At 40.0% G+C, this 17,672-nt stretch overlaps 1 long non-coding RNA gene across 1 annotated transcript in view; it reads left to right on the forward strand.

Moving 5' to 3' along the window:
* The window catches only part of LOC311012040, a 264,577-nt gene that overhangs the window by 61,973 nt on the left and 184,932 nt on the right, over positions 1–17,672 (forward strand). The gene's annotated exons all lie outside the window — the stretch shown is intronic.

Raw genomic sequence — 17,672 nt, forward strand, 5'->3', positions numbered from 1 at the left:
AATCTCCGAGTTCTGATTAGTCCTGAACGAAGCACAGGGGACCACGAGGACGACAGAGGAAAGACGCACTTGACTGCAGTTTTGAAAAGAAAGAAGGTGGTTACGGTCTGCAAAAGGCAACGAAACCAAACTCAAGGTAATATTTTTCAACACAGACTGTAAAACATGAACAAAATGCATATAGTTATTTTGGGGGTTTTGGCTTAAGTTTTGTTAGCCAAGCTTAAACGTTAGCATCCAGGCCACATGGGTAACCTATTCAAGCTAATCCAGCCAACATGTTGAAAAAGCAAACTTTAGTGCATAGTGTCAATGTGGGAGCGTTTTGCTGTAAAGTTTGAATCAAAGTCAAACTAACAATAGCCAAAGCATAACGCCTGGTTCACACTGGACGCGGAAGCGCCGCGGCGCAGTGCGCCGCCGAAAATCGCGGCGCTTCTGCTCAGCTGTTGTTCATTCAGAGCTATTTTTTTCCATTAAACCCCGTACAATTAATACACCATGTTTCTCTAACCAAGAAGTTTGTACACTTCTTGTATTTATCCGTTCTCTCTAGAGAGAGAGAGAGAAAGAGAGCGAGAGAGAGAGAGAGAGAGAGAGGGACACACACACACAGACAGAGAGAGTGTATGGTAGTAGACAGTAGTAGTGCAGATATACCGTTGAAATACACTTTTTTTTATCTACTCTTCACATTTATTAAATGTATTGTCTCTTCCTGTTTCCCAGTGCGAGTTTAGATACACAAATATGATCGCGTTTGTCAATCGCGGTATTTTATTTTGAAAATTGACCGGATTGTCTCGTGTTCTTCTGTGTGATTTCCTGCCAGAATTGGCCTAATAAAGGTTATAGATTGTGTTTCAAACTTGGCATAGGATCCCTGTCATAGCTTTTAGCTAAAGTAATTTAATATTTACAAAAATAATTTTTTGTTTTCTTTTTTGTGATCTTTGCTAATGTGTTGTGTGCAGCTCCTACAATCAAGCATGAGCTGGCCATGATCAAACTTCAGCTGGAGGGAGAGAGAGAGCGCGGGAAACTCAGAGAAGAAACAATAGAAATGCTGAAGTCAGATAAAGACTACCTTCAGCGTGAACTGACCAGCAAGGCTGAATTAATGACGGAACTAGTCAGATCTGGGAACAGATCGGTGGAGCCATCATCTAGTTCAGGTGATCAATTATATGCCAGGTTGTGTTGCTCCTGGGTTATTACATGAATTTTCACACATTTGAATTTTGACATCCACCGTCTTGGATTGTTCTACAATGTTTGTTATAACTATAAACACAAGAAGAAGAAAAAATATGAATTAATGTTTTAGAATTGTGTGTGTGTGTGTGTGTTTGATTTATTGCAGCAGAGTCTTCCAAGATTCAAAGTCAGGTGAAAAGACTTTTCATTTCTGATGAAGAATCTGAAGTTGCTTCCACCTTAGCCATTGACTCGCCATTGTCTGATTGGTCCTTGGAAGATGACTCCAAGAAGAAGAAAAAGCTGAAGAAGAGATCCCCAAAGTTGAGTGGAAGCCCCAAACCAGAAACCAGTCGTGTTCGAGGTAAGATTGTTTTATATATCAGTAATGAGTGAAATTGACTGTTTTAACTGTGTTTTTTAACTGCTTGCATAAAAAAAAACATTAAATATAAACCACAAACTAATAATAATTAATAAAAAGATAGAACAGACTGTATTTTACCAAAAAAGTGAATTATTTTTGACAGTATGTCATTATCTCTAAGACTTTTTGTGGTCCCCAAGAGATAGCCAGTTCACAAACAAAATCAAAAGACTTAAATGATTCCAGAGGGGATTTTGTGTAATGTTACTGTGCTCTCATAAAATGATAGAGCAGAAATAGAAAGAGAGAAAGAAAAAATAGAACAAAAGATGTTAAGTATACATACAACATTTTGTACTCTCCTTTCATATACTGCACATACCAGTTAATGCATTCTCTTTACAATGACAGATGAACTTTTTTTTCTTTCAGTGAAAAACTGCAGAGACATCACGAAAAGGTACAAGGCAGTGCTGAAGAGCTACAGTGAGGGGGGGTCAATGAAATCTGCCTTTGAAGAAGTCGGTGTTGACCGCAACACAATCGCTAGAACAGCAGTCATCGCAGAGCTCAGCCTCGCAGCCCCTGAAGCTTTCACAGCTGTAGGCCAGTGGAATGAGAAGTTTGAAAAGCTCTCCACCTTTGTGGACAGATGTCGCGCAGCTATTACAGCTGAGATTAAAGAGCGCATAAGCGAAATGAAAGAGAATGGTACTTTGCTTCCCATTGCACATTAAATGTGCAAAAAAGTTAGTCTGTTCCAAGTTGTAATTTGTTATGTTATAAATTGCATTCTTTAGTCTCTCAGGTGCAAGAATTTTTATTTGTGAGCTATGCAAGCTTTTTTTTTATTTTCTACAGTTGTACTGTCAATTGTATTGATATGTACAGAATAACATGCACCTTTTCTTTATATTTTGCTTTTGCAAAATAAAGTTGTTTTAAAGATCATTATGGTGTATCATTTTTAACTTACACTTTACTTACAGCCAGCAAAATACTGCTCCTAAGTGATTATAATTGTGTTATAATATCATACAATTGCTAATAACTTTATAAAGTGTTGTCACTTTACTAAAAGCTCTTAAAGTCATCTTATAACATATTATTGATATTTATAAGGCATTACGCCCTTTCCGTATCTGAGCATTTACTATCTGTTCTATGTTGAGCAGTTCTATGTGTGTCTTTACTACTGGCTAGAGTAAGGATGGTTATAATGTGTTATGTGACCCAGGACTTCAGATTCTTCATTCAAACACTGTTGTCACTTTAGTATGCAGGTATAAAACATTATAAGTGCTTAATTTATAATACATTATGTCCACACTTGTAATACTTTATAAACCTTGGTATAAGTTCTTATACATGATTATACACTGTATATATAATGACATGTATGAAGCATTATAAATGCATTATAATGTCTTATGCATGTGCTCCTAATGCATTATAAACTAGACCTTCATAGAAAGTGTTACCGAATAAAGTTCACTAAAAATTTGAAACAGAGGTGAGTGATAATTTATACTTTATGCTTTATAAACAATCAAACCAGATGACCTCATCTTTGACCCGGGAGGACAACAGGTGTGATTATTTGCTGCCATTATAAAAATTTAAGTGGTTTAAAAACAGCATCCTAACTCGAATTTGATATATACCAGTCTGTGATGATCCATCAACACACGGGACTCTGATCGTTATCTATAGTAAGAATAATTGATGATTTTATTTATTTTTACTCAAAAACAAGGTAAAAAGTTCATGTAAATGAGGTCTTATTGACCTTAAATTCCAAATGGAATAAAGAAATTGTGTTATTGCGTTTTAATGAAGTTGGCATTAAAGGTGTAACACAGAATTGGGTGAAGTTTCCACTTTATATTCTCTAAATAACAGTCAAACCAGACGGGGTCAAATTTGACCCCAGAGGACAACAGGTGTGATTATGTGCTGCCATTAAAAAAAATCGAATTATTCCAAAACAGCATCCTCACTAAACGTTGACATATACCACTCTGTGATAAGTCAAATAGTAAAAATAATATTTAGTCAATATAATTAATTGTTTCATTTTATTTTAAGTTAAAAACAGGGCATACTTTTATGTAAATAAGGTCTGTTGGCCCTAAATTCCAAAACGAAGGGGAAACTTTGTGGTAATGGGTTGGACTGAAGTAAGACTAAAGGTGCAACACAGAATTGATTGACAATTTATACTATATCCTTTAAATAACAGTCAAAACCAGGTGGGGTCATTTTGACAAAAGGTGGACAAAAGGTGCATGGCAATCGGGAGGACAACACGAGGGTTAAATACAGATGGGTAAAGCTCAGCGTAAACTGATGCTGGATCCAGATGCCTTTGTTGATGCTTGAGAAGGGGACTTATACTTGGATAAGATCACAGAGAGGGACTCTGGAACATACCGCTGTACCGTCCAGAGCCTTGTGGGTATGGAAGACTGTAAGCTTATACTCAAAATCACATCTCCATCAATAGTTATTGACAGACATGGACCTATAGCAGGAACTACAGCTGGAATTACAGCAGGAGTGGGTATGGAAGACTTTGAGCCGGTACTCAATATTACATCTCCATCAACAGTGATTGACGGACATGGCCCTAACACAAAAACTACAGCTGAAATTACAGCAGGAGTTAGGGAAGACCGTGAGCCTGTACTCAATATCACATCTGCATCAACAGTGATTGATGGACATGGACCTATAGCAGGAACTATAGCAGGAGCTATTGTTTCTTTGATTGTGGTCATCACTGTAACACTCAACCCAGTCATTTCCTACCGCCGCAGAAAAAGGCATGGAAAGTTAATGAGGAATCTATGGGCTCAGATCAACTCATCCAACTATTGGCCCACCAGATTAGAACAGGTGATGAAGGTTCAACTAAAGAAATCTGCACATGTAAGAGTGTTTTGGTCATTTGTGCCAACAGATAGAATATTCTTTCATACTGAGCTCATCATTGCAGCTCAGGTGTGAGGAAGAAGACAACCCATATGAGAGAACAGAGACTACAAACCGTGTGAGTAGCTGTCAGATATTTATGTCTCTGTTTTATTATTAACTCCATGCTGTTTAGCATGCTGTATATTACTGTACCATCTGGAGTCATCTAGTCATTAAGGAGCAAAACCAGTGGTTAGTATACATTTCATAGTGTGGCAGCTGGAAACCTTTGAATGTAATTCTGTTGAATAACAGGACCATCACAGCATTTAAAGTGTGAGTAAAACCCCAACATCTATCTATCTGTCCCTTGCATAAAAAAATCTCATGATTTGTCTCCAGGTGCTGTCTGTAATGGAGAGGCCAGACAAACCGGTATGTTACATGGATGATGAAGCTGTGTTGGATACAAATATAAGGCTCAGATGCAAATCCTCACAAGGCACTCCACCGCTTAAATACAGATGGGTAAAGCTCAGCGTAAACCGATGCTGGATCCAGATGCCTTTGTTGATGCTCGAGAAGGGGACTTATACTTGGATAAGATCACAGAGAGGGACTCTGGAACATACCGCTGTACCGTCCAGAGCCTTGTGGGTATGGAAGACTGTAAGCTTATACTCAAAATCACATCTCCATCAATAGTTATTGACGGACATGGACCTATAGCAGGAACTACAGCTGGAATTACAGCAGGAGTGGGTATGGAAGACTTTGAGCCAGTACTCAATATTACATCTCCATCAACAGTGATTGACGGACATGGACCTATAGCAGGAACTACAGCTGGAATTACAGCAGGAGTGGGTATGGAAGACTTTGAGCTGGTACTCAATATTACATCTCCATCAACAGTGATTGACGGACATGGCCCTAACACAAAAACTACAGCTGAAATTACAGCAGGAGTGGGTATGGAAGACCGTGAGCCTGTACTCAATATCACATCTGCATCAACAGTGATTGATGGACATGGAACTATAGCAGGAACTATAGCAGGAGCTATTGTTTCTTTGATTGTGGTCATCACTGTAACGCTCAACCCAGTCATTTCCTACCGCCGCAGAAAAAGGCATGGAAAGTTAATGAGGAATCTATGGGCTCAGATCAACTCATCCAACTATTGGCCCACCAGATTAGAACAGGTGATAAAGGTTCAACTAAAGAAATCTGCACATGTAAGAGTGTTTTGGTCATTTGTGCCAACAGATAGAATATTCTTTCATACTGAGCTCATCATTGCAGCTCAGGTGTGAGGAAGAAGACAACCCATATGAGAGAACAGAGACTACAAACCGTGTGAGTAGCTGTCAGATATTTATGTCTCTGTTTTATTATTAACTCCATGCTGTTTAGCATGCTGTATATTACTGTAACATCTGGAGTCATCTAGTCATTAAGGAGCAAAACCAGTGGTTAGTATACATTTCATAGTGTGGCAGCTGGAAACCTTGAAATGTAATTCTGTTGAATAACAGGACCATCTCAGCATTTAAAGTGTGAGTAAAACCCCAACATCTATCTATCTGTCCCTTGCATAAAAAAATCTCATGATTTGTCTCCAGGTGCTGTCTTCCTCTGCAGAGGACAATGAGAATAATGCATCTATTGAGGAGGGTCTGACAGCCTGTGTTGAAGCTAAGGTGAGGTGTATTAACCTTGGTTTAGTGATGTGTACAGACAGTATAGTTATTTCCTAAAGGATTTCTGTCCATGACCTCTAAATGACAAAATTTCAGATAGAAAAATCAGAGGACAATGGATCCATGGGTAACAGAGATGAGGTTGGTGCTGAAGGACAGGTGAGTGGAAGTAAACTGGTTTGACATTGTGTGCATGAAATCAAGTCATACATTAACCAATATCTGCCTGTGCCCCATCTTAAGGAACCATATTCCTTGCACATAGAAAATGAGAAAAATGCATCCCACGAGGAGGTCATGACAGCATTCTGAAACAAACGTGAGCAGTATGAAGAAGGTTTTAGTGCTGTTTACTACATTACAGATATATTGGAAAATCACATTGTCACATGTTTTTCAGAGGAAGAAAGGTCCAAGGATGAAGAATCCTTTAAAGTTCTGTGTTCAAGGTTCTGTGTTCAACATAAATGTTAGACTGGTTTATACGTGAACATTTACCTCAAAAGAGTTCAGATTAGGTCACAAAGGAGAACAGGATGTCCAGGAGCCACATCCATTAGGACACAGTGAAGTTCCTAAATATGTTTTTGATAATTTCATGTTTGTTCAGTTTGTCTCAGCCTCTTTACTTAAACTTATGTGAAATGTGTGGAACTGGCTCTAATTGATTAAAGAGGAGGAAAGGACATCCAAGTGCCACGTTGTTGAGAACAGAAGAAACGTTCTTGAATAAATAAACGTTTTTAGGAAGAATTCATGTTTGTTTAAAGTCTTTGAAAGGGTTTCAAGGGTAAAAGTTGGGTGTTTTAGCCTTTAGATACTGAAAAAGTGGCCTTGAATAATCTTGCGAATGCTGGGTCATACTTAAGTTACTTCCTGTTGTGTGAGACAAAAAGGTCATGACTGTATCTCCATACGCCCATATTTTGCCAAACAGGTCCCAGTCATTCCCTAGCCAACTTTGCATTTTTCATAAAGGGTCTCAGATGTAATGGTTGGGTGTTTTAGCCTTTAGGTACTGAGAAAGTGGTCTTCAATCTCCCGAATGCTGGAGTCATACTTAAGTTACTTCCTGTTGTGTGAAACAAAGGTGTCATGACTGTATCTACATAAACCCATATTTGGCCAAAAAGGTCTCAGTCACTCTCTAGCCAACTTTGCATTTCTAATAACTAAAGGATCTCAAAGGTACAAGTTGGGTGTTTTAGCCTTTAGGTAAAGACAAAGTGGTCTTCAATAATCTCATGAATGCTGGAGTCATAGTTAAGTTACTTCCTGTTGTGTGAAACAAAGGTGCCATGACTGTATAACCATACACCCATATTTGGCCAAACAGGTCTCAGTCATTCTCTAGCCAACTGCTCATTTTTAATAAAGGGTATCGAGGGTACAAGTTTGGTGTTTTAGCCTTTAGATACTGAGAAAGTGGTCTTCCATAATCTCATGAATGCTGGAGTCATATTGAAGTTACTTCCTGTTGTGTGAAACAAAGGTGTCATGACTGTATCTCCATACACCCATATTTGGACAAATAGGTATCAGTCATTCTCGAGATATTTTTGTATTTTTAATAAATAAAGGGTCTTAGAGGTGAAAGTTGGGTGTTTTAGCCTTTAGATACTGAGAAAGTGGTCTTCAATTATCTCATGAATGCTGGAGTCATAGTGAAGTTACTCCCTGTTGTGTGAAACAAAGGTGTCATGACTTTATCTCCATACACCTGTTGGGACCTCACCATTAGGACTACACAATGCGGCCTACAAAAGCCCTCACATGCGGTCAGGACAAAGGAACAAAGGAGATAAAAAACTACAACCGCCATTTTAGTTTCACCTTGCACCAAGGTGCGAAGTGCAACGTCACACAACTGGTGCCCTATTGGCTGACAACAACAGGTACCCCAGGGGGTTCCCGGGAGCAGCCGTGAGCTATATAAACCGGCGCCGCCTTAAGAACTGGCTCTTCCATCGCAACACCACGTTGCAACAGGAGGCGACTCCTCCACCGCAGCACACCGCTGCAACAGGAGGCCAACTTATAACGTCTGCGTTTCCTTTGTCCTAGGCCACAGTCTTCTCCCCGATCTCGCTGGACGAGCGACAGACTGTTTTTCCCTGTTTTCCGCGACTCGCCCCTTTTTCTTTTACTCGTTTATGGATCCTGAGAGATCGCCACGACCGCGCGATTATCTTTGTTTTTGCCTGCAGAAGAGGAACAAAACCGGTTCCTGCATTCCAGCTACCAACTCCTGTCTGAAGTCAGCTGACCAAATCGCCAAGCCGCGATTATATTGTTGCCCGCGGAAGGAAGAAACACGAACTGTTTTCTTTATTCAAGCTTGATCAACGAGAGGAAAACCGCCCCGCTCTCGTCTGGACTTAGCCGACTCATCACGTCCCCCGCTGACGCCGGGGACTCACGAACTATAGCCGCCACCCGACATCGCCGGGACGGACTCGCAGCCTACGCAACGACACCAGTAAGAGGCTATAAGTCTGGGCAGAGACATAAGTTTGATAGTGTAGGATATGCTTGTAATTCTTGTTAACGTGTTTTAAGTTTTGATCACGGACCACCGAGTCCATTGTTTTATGTGTTGTTGTATTTGAATGCTGATTGTGCACCAACGCCGCTGGGTTTCATCTCGATAACAATGCGTGTCCAACCTCGGACACATTCACAAGCTCAGTAAGTGATCTACCATCAGTTAAAAGACCGGGGTCCAGCCGAACGAACGCCATTCACGTGTGATGGTAATAGCTTACTGATCCTCTCTCTCTCTCTCTCTCTCTCTCTCCACACACAAACACACACTCCAGGTGTGTCTCTTCCTTTGTTTAGCTTAGTTTTGTGTGTTAGGTAGTTAGGTAATAAGGCTTTGTTACTTGCAGTGTTATTGATTGTGATCATTATTACTGATTTTAATAAATCTTATTATATTATAACTAGCACTCTCTTGTGCTTGTTGTGTATATGTCACTGGATAACAGCAGGTTGTGAAGGCTAGTGCTTGAATTTCACGCCTTTTTAATTGTTCGATTGTTTTTATACTTCCATGCCAATGATCACGATGATTGGCATGTGAGTGTAAAACCTTTTATATTGAGACTGAATACAGTTTTAGGTTATCTTTTCCCTGATCCCAGGGTGGTGCCCCATTTATTCATGATTATGTCATGATAATATATTAAATATAATTATTAATATCGATCATCATATTGACATTAATAATTGGCTGTTGATAACCAAATCTGCTCCTGCTACTACCCCAACACACCCATATTTGGCCAAACAGGTGACGGTGAGGACGCCCCAGCAGGGGAGCTTCAAATGCTGGAGCAACAAGTGATAAAATTCCTCCTCGCTAAAAATGTGAGTATTGAGAGTCATCACATCGCAGCCTGTCACATGCTTCCCCGAAAAGACAATAAAACAAGGCTGGCAATTATTGTTCGGTTTGTGAGTCGCAAGACCAAGATTGAGCTGCCAAAGCAGACAAAGAAATTAAAGGGGACAGGTGTGTATTTAAACAAACACTTTACAAAAAAAAAATGCTGAAATTGCGAGAGAGGCACATTACCTTGAGAAAACAAAACAAGATACAAGCGACGTGGACGAGAAACTGTAGAGTAATAAATAAAATGCGGAATGATCGTGGCAGACGCAGAGAAGCCCACATGTGATAATGCGTGAAGGCTCGATGGACAGTTCATTGTGGACTTCCAAAAAAATATATATATTCCAAATTCCAAAAAGGGGAGGGGTGTGTGTGTGTGTGTGGGGGGGGGGGGGGGGGGGGTGCCTTTTTCAAACCTTTCAAATCGTAGACTATAGCTTTAAGTGACATAGATCAACCTATTCTTTTCCGGATGCAATTGTCTCAGTCTGTAGTAAAACCTAGAGAAAGCATCAGACGATTAGGCAAGATGTTTTGTGAAGATGCGCAATGAAATGTGAGAAATCACGCACAAATTAGTCACTGATCATTGTTTGTAGATTTAGAGTCACACGAAAGCCACTCCCTCAAAATATTTTTATATACAGATTCAGCTTGGCGCAGTGGAAGTTTCGTGGCAAAAAGCCTCGCCGAGACTGCGCCGAAAGTCCGCCAGCTCCAACCTGGTCTACTCTGGGCGCAAGGCGAATTACAGCTGGTGGAGTGGAAGTTTGGCTGACTGCGCGCAGTGCGTACACGTCACCAAGACCTCACAGGCAGGTTTCCACAGTTCCAGGCACATTTAAATGCAATAAATAATCACAACAAACACTATTTAATGCAACTAATTGAATCAACATGTGAATTTATATCTATATAGATTGTCCCGTCACATCTGACATCAGATCAAAGGCAAATGGCACGCGTAACGGAAACTCAGCCTGACTGAATTAACACAGCTGAAACTTGGACCTCTCGGACCAAAACATCAGTTTCATCCTGGGAAAAGTTTGGTCGCTCGTGCCTGGTCTCGCGCCTCGGCAGCCTGTTGTCCGTTGACCAACATTTTTAGACAGAAAAAACAATATGTAAGCAGGTGAGGTATGCACCGTGTACAGTATGAGTGTTTTCTCAAGCACAATTCAGGAAAAAGTTGAATACAGCAAGACAAAGTGAGTCAGCAGTAAGCAGGCAGAGCATAATGAGATATAATCTTATCATATTGACTTGCTGGGAGTTACCTGAGACCTGCCGTTATCCAACTCTTCTACATTTTTAGACAGAAAAAAACCCAAAATGTAAGCAGGTGAAGAGAGACTATAATGTGCTACAATACCCATAATAATATAGCCTGGTGATACCAGCCTACGTACTTCTGCCCAATTTGATTCTGCTTCAGAACAGAGTCCGGTTAACGCCTCATTCCTTAGGGCTCAGCCTGACCGCCCAATCAGTGAACAGTTTCATATCTGAAGTTACAAACTCTACAGATATGAACGTATTTCTGTCAGCAGAAGTTTGGATGGATTATCAAAGGTAAATGTGTTGTCCAAATTATCCGTTTGGCAAGTATTAGGAAGTAATATTAGAAATTCTTGATAAATGCAATGCGTTTGGCTCGACTAATGAGTTCAAAAGTAAACATGCAAGCCACGCTGAAGGGACTAATTGGAATCCAACGATAGGTTCCCAGACTGAATGACGGGAGAGAATCGAAATCAAACGCTGGTAATGGCCAGGCTAATAATAATATGCTGCTAAAATACATTCTCACAAAATATGCAAGATAACAATAAAGCTATCCTTAGCCTACCTTGACTGATGGTCTCCAAATTAAGGATGACCACATCCTGGGAAGGCTCCACTGTTTTGTACTTTTCTGAAAGAATAAAAGAAACATATAGAATATATAATATGCAATTACAGTATATCAAAATGTGAAAGGTAGCAGAGTTAAAAAAAATAAAACAATTAATACTCGCATACTGTAATTGAATGTAGTTATTTGGTGTCATTTAGGTTTTACAGTGTCACATTGTTTTTAGATTTGGGGTTGTTTAAAATTGTTATAATTTAAAATAAATGTGGAATAACCTGAAACTATCAAATCGTAAATTTCTACGATGTTTTGAAGACAAGCCTGCTCTCCTGGTTTAACGGTGAGCCCCCCCGGAAGCAACATTTGGAGGTCTTTTTGGGGTATTCCAATAAAATAATTGGCCTCCATCCCAACGCGTGAAGCTTTTCTACCTGAAAGAAAAAAAGGCTTGTAATAATATTATATAATAAGGGCTTTATGTTTATGTTACACTGTGGCAGTGATATGTGTTACAGACTCCAGCTCCACAACAGCATGTTGTCAGATGCAACAGATGCAGATGCAACTCAGATGCACACATTTTAACTTATGGAAGAGCTGATGCATACATACAGTAAGTGAATATGTATAAGAGATGGCTCATTGGGGATGTGTAAAAGGTGTGAGCATACTGTATGTGGGTGTGTTTGGTGTGCCTGTCAACTTGCATGTGCATGATAGCATAGTAGGGGTATTACTCTTGTCTGCCTTAGACTTTCATACAGAGCATGATTGAATTGAAACTATAACCCTCCAAGAGCAATTTCAAGTAAAGAGCCTTCCTTAGTTAGATAACAATCCTAGGTCTGCTACACATCACATTCACTTACTCATACACCTAATGTTATGTGCAATGGCAGAGTCTCAATCACTAACATGGTCGGATGGGTGGGCACAAAAAAAAACAAAAAAACAACAACAACAAAAAAACGGATGGGCAAAGACATGGCTGAGTCAAGGATTTGTTTGTAACCCAAACTGAACGAACTTGCGAAATGTGTTTTGCAATAGGGAAAAAAGTATTCATACTAACAAGACAGATTTGATCAGCTTGGGCTGTAGCCTACGGATATAAGTTAGCCTTGGGGCAAACTATTTTAAACTGACAAACACCTAAAACGTAACCGCCACTTCATAGGAAGTATTGAATTGAAGGCCAGACACTAGATCCACAGCAGTACTGTATGTTTCAATTGCAACTCAAGAGGCACACTAACGTATCTATCTATCTATCCATCCATCCATCCATCCATCCATCCATCATTTTGGATATGGGTTGAGCGTGGCCCAAGGGTGTGCATCCTCAAATTTGAAGTTCTTATTTTCGCTGATTTTTCACACTACGCCATGCACACGCTACGGGCTAGCAGACACTACGGGCATGCACGAATATATACAGTATTTATAATAAGACATGGTAAGTTGATTATGTTGTTGGTGGGTTTGGTGTGCATGTCTATTTGCATGTGTACATGATTCATGTGTGAACATGTCTCTACAGGAGCATAGTATTGGTATTACTCATTTTAACACCACATTCTTAACCTAAGATTAGTACTATGGCAAAGTAGCACAAGTTACTTACCAGGATGATGGCATCATCCATCAGATGGGAGGTCAGCTGTTTTTTTTTTTTTCTTGGTTTTGGCCACCCAGGTTTCTTTATTAAAGTTTTCTATTTTCTTTTGTTGTCTAAGTTTTTGTGGCTGTGGTGCCTTACACATAGGGCACAGCTTACAGCCATTAAAAATCAATGCCTGACATGCAGGGCATGTTTTTTTAAGCCCTCCCATGATAGGCTGTAAAAAATCAACAAGAAAAGCATAATTAGAATTGCTATTGTTTAAAAATACAAATACCTTGGTTATTTAGAGAGATTGAACCAGTAAACCAAAGTTTCAGTCTTTCAACTCAGTTGTAATAAAGGCAATAATCCTGTAATAGACAAGATTTCATCTATGTCAAGACTGATATTTGGGACCAACTCAGGGTATCTAGTATAACACTGTGCGATTTGCTGTCACTACATCAAATGTGGATTGATGATTACATTTACATTTACATTTAGGTCATTTAGCAGACGCTTTTGTCCAAAGCGACTTACAATAAGTACATTTGTCAAAAGAAGGAAACAAGGAAACCACAACGAATCAGACACTGATTAGGTGTTCCCCCAATGCTAATTGGATATTAGTAGAACCCTATGATCTTCCGGTTACAAATAATAAATAATATTTAACAGACACAAATTTGTGAAAATAAAAATCTTGGGATACTTACTATATGAGATAATGAAAGAAAGGGTGAGTGTGTGTCTGTGTGTGTGTGTGTGAGAGAGAGAGAAGTAGTAAGGGAGATGAAGGAGCCGTAAGAGAGAAAGAGAGAGAAGTAGTAAGGGAGAGAGAGAATGGCTCTTAAAAGTGCCTTTTTTACGTGCTTTTTGTGAATATTGCTATCTCGTTAATGATCTGTAACAAAGCAAAAAACATCATTAGAATGATATTTTGAATGAATATTTCTACATTCATTGTTCTTTATGATGTGATTACTAGTTACATGTTCTACAAGAATAGAATCGCCATGACTCTAATCGCCTGACCATCAAATTGCTTAATAAACATTCGTGTTATATTCTAATAATTCTAATTCTATACTAAATATTCAAATTCTAATAATTCTACACAAGAATGATTGAAGCACATGGGTAGATGAATCTAATTTTCTTGTGAACTTACAAATTGCTTGTTCTGTCCTAGGCCTACATCAGAGAACAACTTTGTGTGCAGCTTATCGCGCTGACTGGGTATTTGTATAAACTTAGCCTTTCCAGGCTTAAAAACGTCTAACTTCAAGTAGTAGCAAGAATTATACAGGATGGCAACCTTTGGCTTAGCTGCTAATGTGGCCCATGCCTGGTTGACCAGCTGGTAAGCACTTCAGAAAAGTTAATGTTGAGCCCTGAACACAACATTTAGCTGGCGCAGAAATGAGGTACAAGCGTGTTACACATATATGCGACTTGTGCCACATAGCTGGCTATGCCAAAAGTACACGTCCAAATCAATGCCCATAAACTAGCAGCAAGACGAGCTCTGGGTTAGCTAATCTAGCTAGCTAGCAGAGGCTCTGCTTAACTATGTTACATTTCATTTTGATGCAACAAACAGTTGTATAATGTCAGTCTCTTTCAAATACAACTCTTACAGTGGAGTTCGAAATCAACAAATAAGTGGGCATGATTTTTATTTATTTTTTGCCATAACTTCATTTTAACAATTTGTACATTTTTTTGTACATGAGTGACGCACACACTTGCGACAAAATATCAATGCCAATGAAAAAGTATAGTCTTAGTATTTAAAAAAAAAATTTAAATTAAAATAATCAGCATAAGTCTCAGAGTGAAGGAATTAGGGTGTTTGTAGCCATATACATCTATTTGTTCTCATCTATTTCAACAAGCGAGGCATTATGGGAAGTGATGTTTTTAAATGCAATGCGTACATAGGCTACTACATAGTCATACATGCAATGAAATGCAACGCCTGACTCAGGCAAAGGGTTGAAAGCAATGGAAATATATCGGCCTTCAACCCTTTGTTGAACAGAGAGCGCCATCTATTGGGCTCAGAAAATAAAGAACATGCTTCACGAAGCTTCATTTGGACATCACTAGTCACGACTTAATCAGTATTCAGATGAAAGATTAATAAGTAGGCTATTCATTTTCAATTGGGCATTCTCTGGGGCAACCTAGCAACGGTTGTTATGTTGGAGGAGATCCGTGTTCGCTGTTATCCATAGAAGTGCATTTAACTGCTCCCCCATCTCGCTGGGCGCCTTCTCCAGCTTTGAGAGTCTCAGTTTCTTTTTAAAAAATGAACTCCCAATTTTATGTGTCTTAATCTACAGGCCCCCCAAATCCACTGCTGGTTTTTTACAGGAATTTTCGGATCTGTTATCTCTCATTATGTCACAACACGACAGAGTTCTGATTTTAGGGGATTTTAATATCCACGTCTGCTGTCCATCTGCCTCCTCGTTCACCTCTGATTTTATTACTCTTATAAACTCTTTTAGTTTGACTCAATCTGTAAAGCAACCAAGCCATGTTAAAGGTCACACCCTGGATCTTGTCCTCTCCCACGGGCTCTGTCTGGATGGTGTTTCTCTGACTGACTTTGTGGCCTCTGATCACAATGCAGTTCTTTTCCAGATCCCCCACCTCTCTCCAGTCCCTAAACCCACCTCATATATCCGCTCTCGTCCTCTTAGCTCACTCTCTGCTCCAACCTTCTGCCATGCCTTTACTTCAATGCGTGGCAACCATCTACAACCCCCTCTCTCTGTAGATAAACTGGTCAGTGATTTCAACAACTCCTGCACTACTATTATAGATTCCATTGCACCCGTAAGAAAAAAAAAGAAGACTACCTCTTCATGCCCATGGTTGAGTGAAGATCTCAAGCGTTTAAAGAGACAGTGCAGGAAGGCAGAGCGGAAATGGAAACAGGACAAGCACAGTGGCTCCCTCATCTCCCTTAAAGGTCTCATGTCCTCATATCAGCGTGCTGTCAAAGTGGCTAGGAACTCGTATTTTGCAAATTTGATTGCCAGTCAGGGCCATAATCCCAGGGTACTTTTTAAAACCATTCACTCTGTGACCCAACCTGCACCCAGCCAGTTTCCTGATCCCTCCCCAGAGAAATGTGAGGAATTTCTTCATCATTTTGTAAATAAGGTTGTACAGATCCGACAGCAGTTTGACACCACTCTTAGAGAAACTGACACAATCTCTTACCTCCACTCTCCTTTAACCAATTTTAATGAAATCTCCTTGTCCTCTCTGGAGCGCATAGTTACTGCATCGAGATCTTCCACCTGCCTCTCAGACTGTTTGCCCACCTGGTTTTTAAAATATGTGTTTCAGACGGTTGGTCCCGATGTCTTAGCCATTGTTAACCTATCTCTGTCAACTGGCATTTTTTCATCCTGTTTTAAACATGCCCTGGTCTATCCACTTTTAAAAAGGCCCACTTTGGATGCCTCAGTTTTAAACAATTTTAGACCGATCTCCAAGTTGCCATTTTTATCAAAGGTTTTAGAAAAAGTTGTCTCTACACAGCTGCTCGCCTTTTTAGATAATAATGACTTGTTTGAAAAGTTCCAATCAGGCTTTCGCTCACGGCACAGTACTGAAACTGCTCTTATTAAGGTCACAAATGACCTGTTGCTTGCGGCTGATTCAGGGCTCTGTTCAGTCTTAATTTTACTTGACCTCAGCTCTGCCTTTGATACGGTGGACCATGTTATTTTAATAAACCGTCTGGAACATTTTATCGGCATCAGTGGTGTGGCGCTTGACTGGTTCAAGTCTTATTTATCAAAGAGGTCCTTCTCTGTGACTCTTGGTGATGTCTGTTCCTCGCATGCTCCCCTGTTTTGTGGGGTCCCCCAGGGGTCAATTCTGGGGCCCTTGCTTTTTTCTATTTACATGCTACCTCTGGGGAGAATCATTCAAAGGCACAACATAAACTTTCATTTATATGCGGATGACACCCAGTTATATGTTCCACTAAAACCTGGCTCTTCAGATGTTTCCCACATTCTCTCATGCCTAACAGACGTAAAGACATGGATGTCAAACAACTTTCTCCAGCTAAATGAATCAAAAACAGAAGTAATCCTTTTCACTCCATCCAGCTCTAGCACCTCCATTCCCGACAGTCTCCCCTCTACTCTCTGTATCCAGAATGAGGCTCGCAACCTTGGTGTCATTTTTGACTCACAGCTATCATTTGACTCACAAGTAACCAAGGTAGTACAATCCTGTTTCGGGCAGCTAAGACAGCTAATGAGGATCCGCTCCTTCCTCTGTCCCGCTGACCTGGAGAAGGTTGTCCATGCTTTTATATCATCTAGACTTGATTACTGCAACGCTCTGTATGCTGGGATCAGTAAAGGAAACATCCGTAGACTGCAACTTATTCAGAATGCAGCTGCCAGGCTTTTAACAGGTAGTAAGAGAAGTGACCACATAACTCCAACCCTTGCCACTCTCCATTGGCTGCCCGTGAGTTTTAGAATTGATTTTAAGATTTTACTAATTGTTTTTAAAGCCCTGAATGGTGAGGCCCCTGCCTACATCCGTGATTTGCTTTTACCATACGAGCCTGACCGCTGCCTGAGATCCGC

Source organism: Eutrigla gurnardus (assembly GCF_963514095.1).
Source record: "Eutrigla gurnardus genome assembly, chromosome: 4".
In the NCBI taxonomy this organism is placed as follows: Eukaryota; Metazoa; Chordata; class Actinopteri; order Perciformes; family Triglidae; genus Eutrigla; species Eutrigla gurnardus.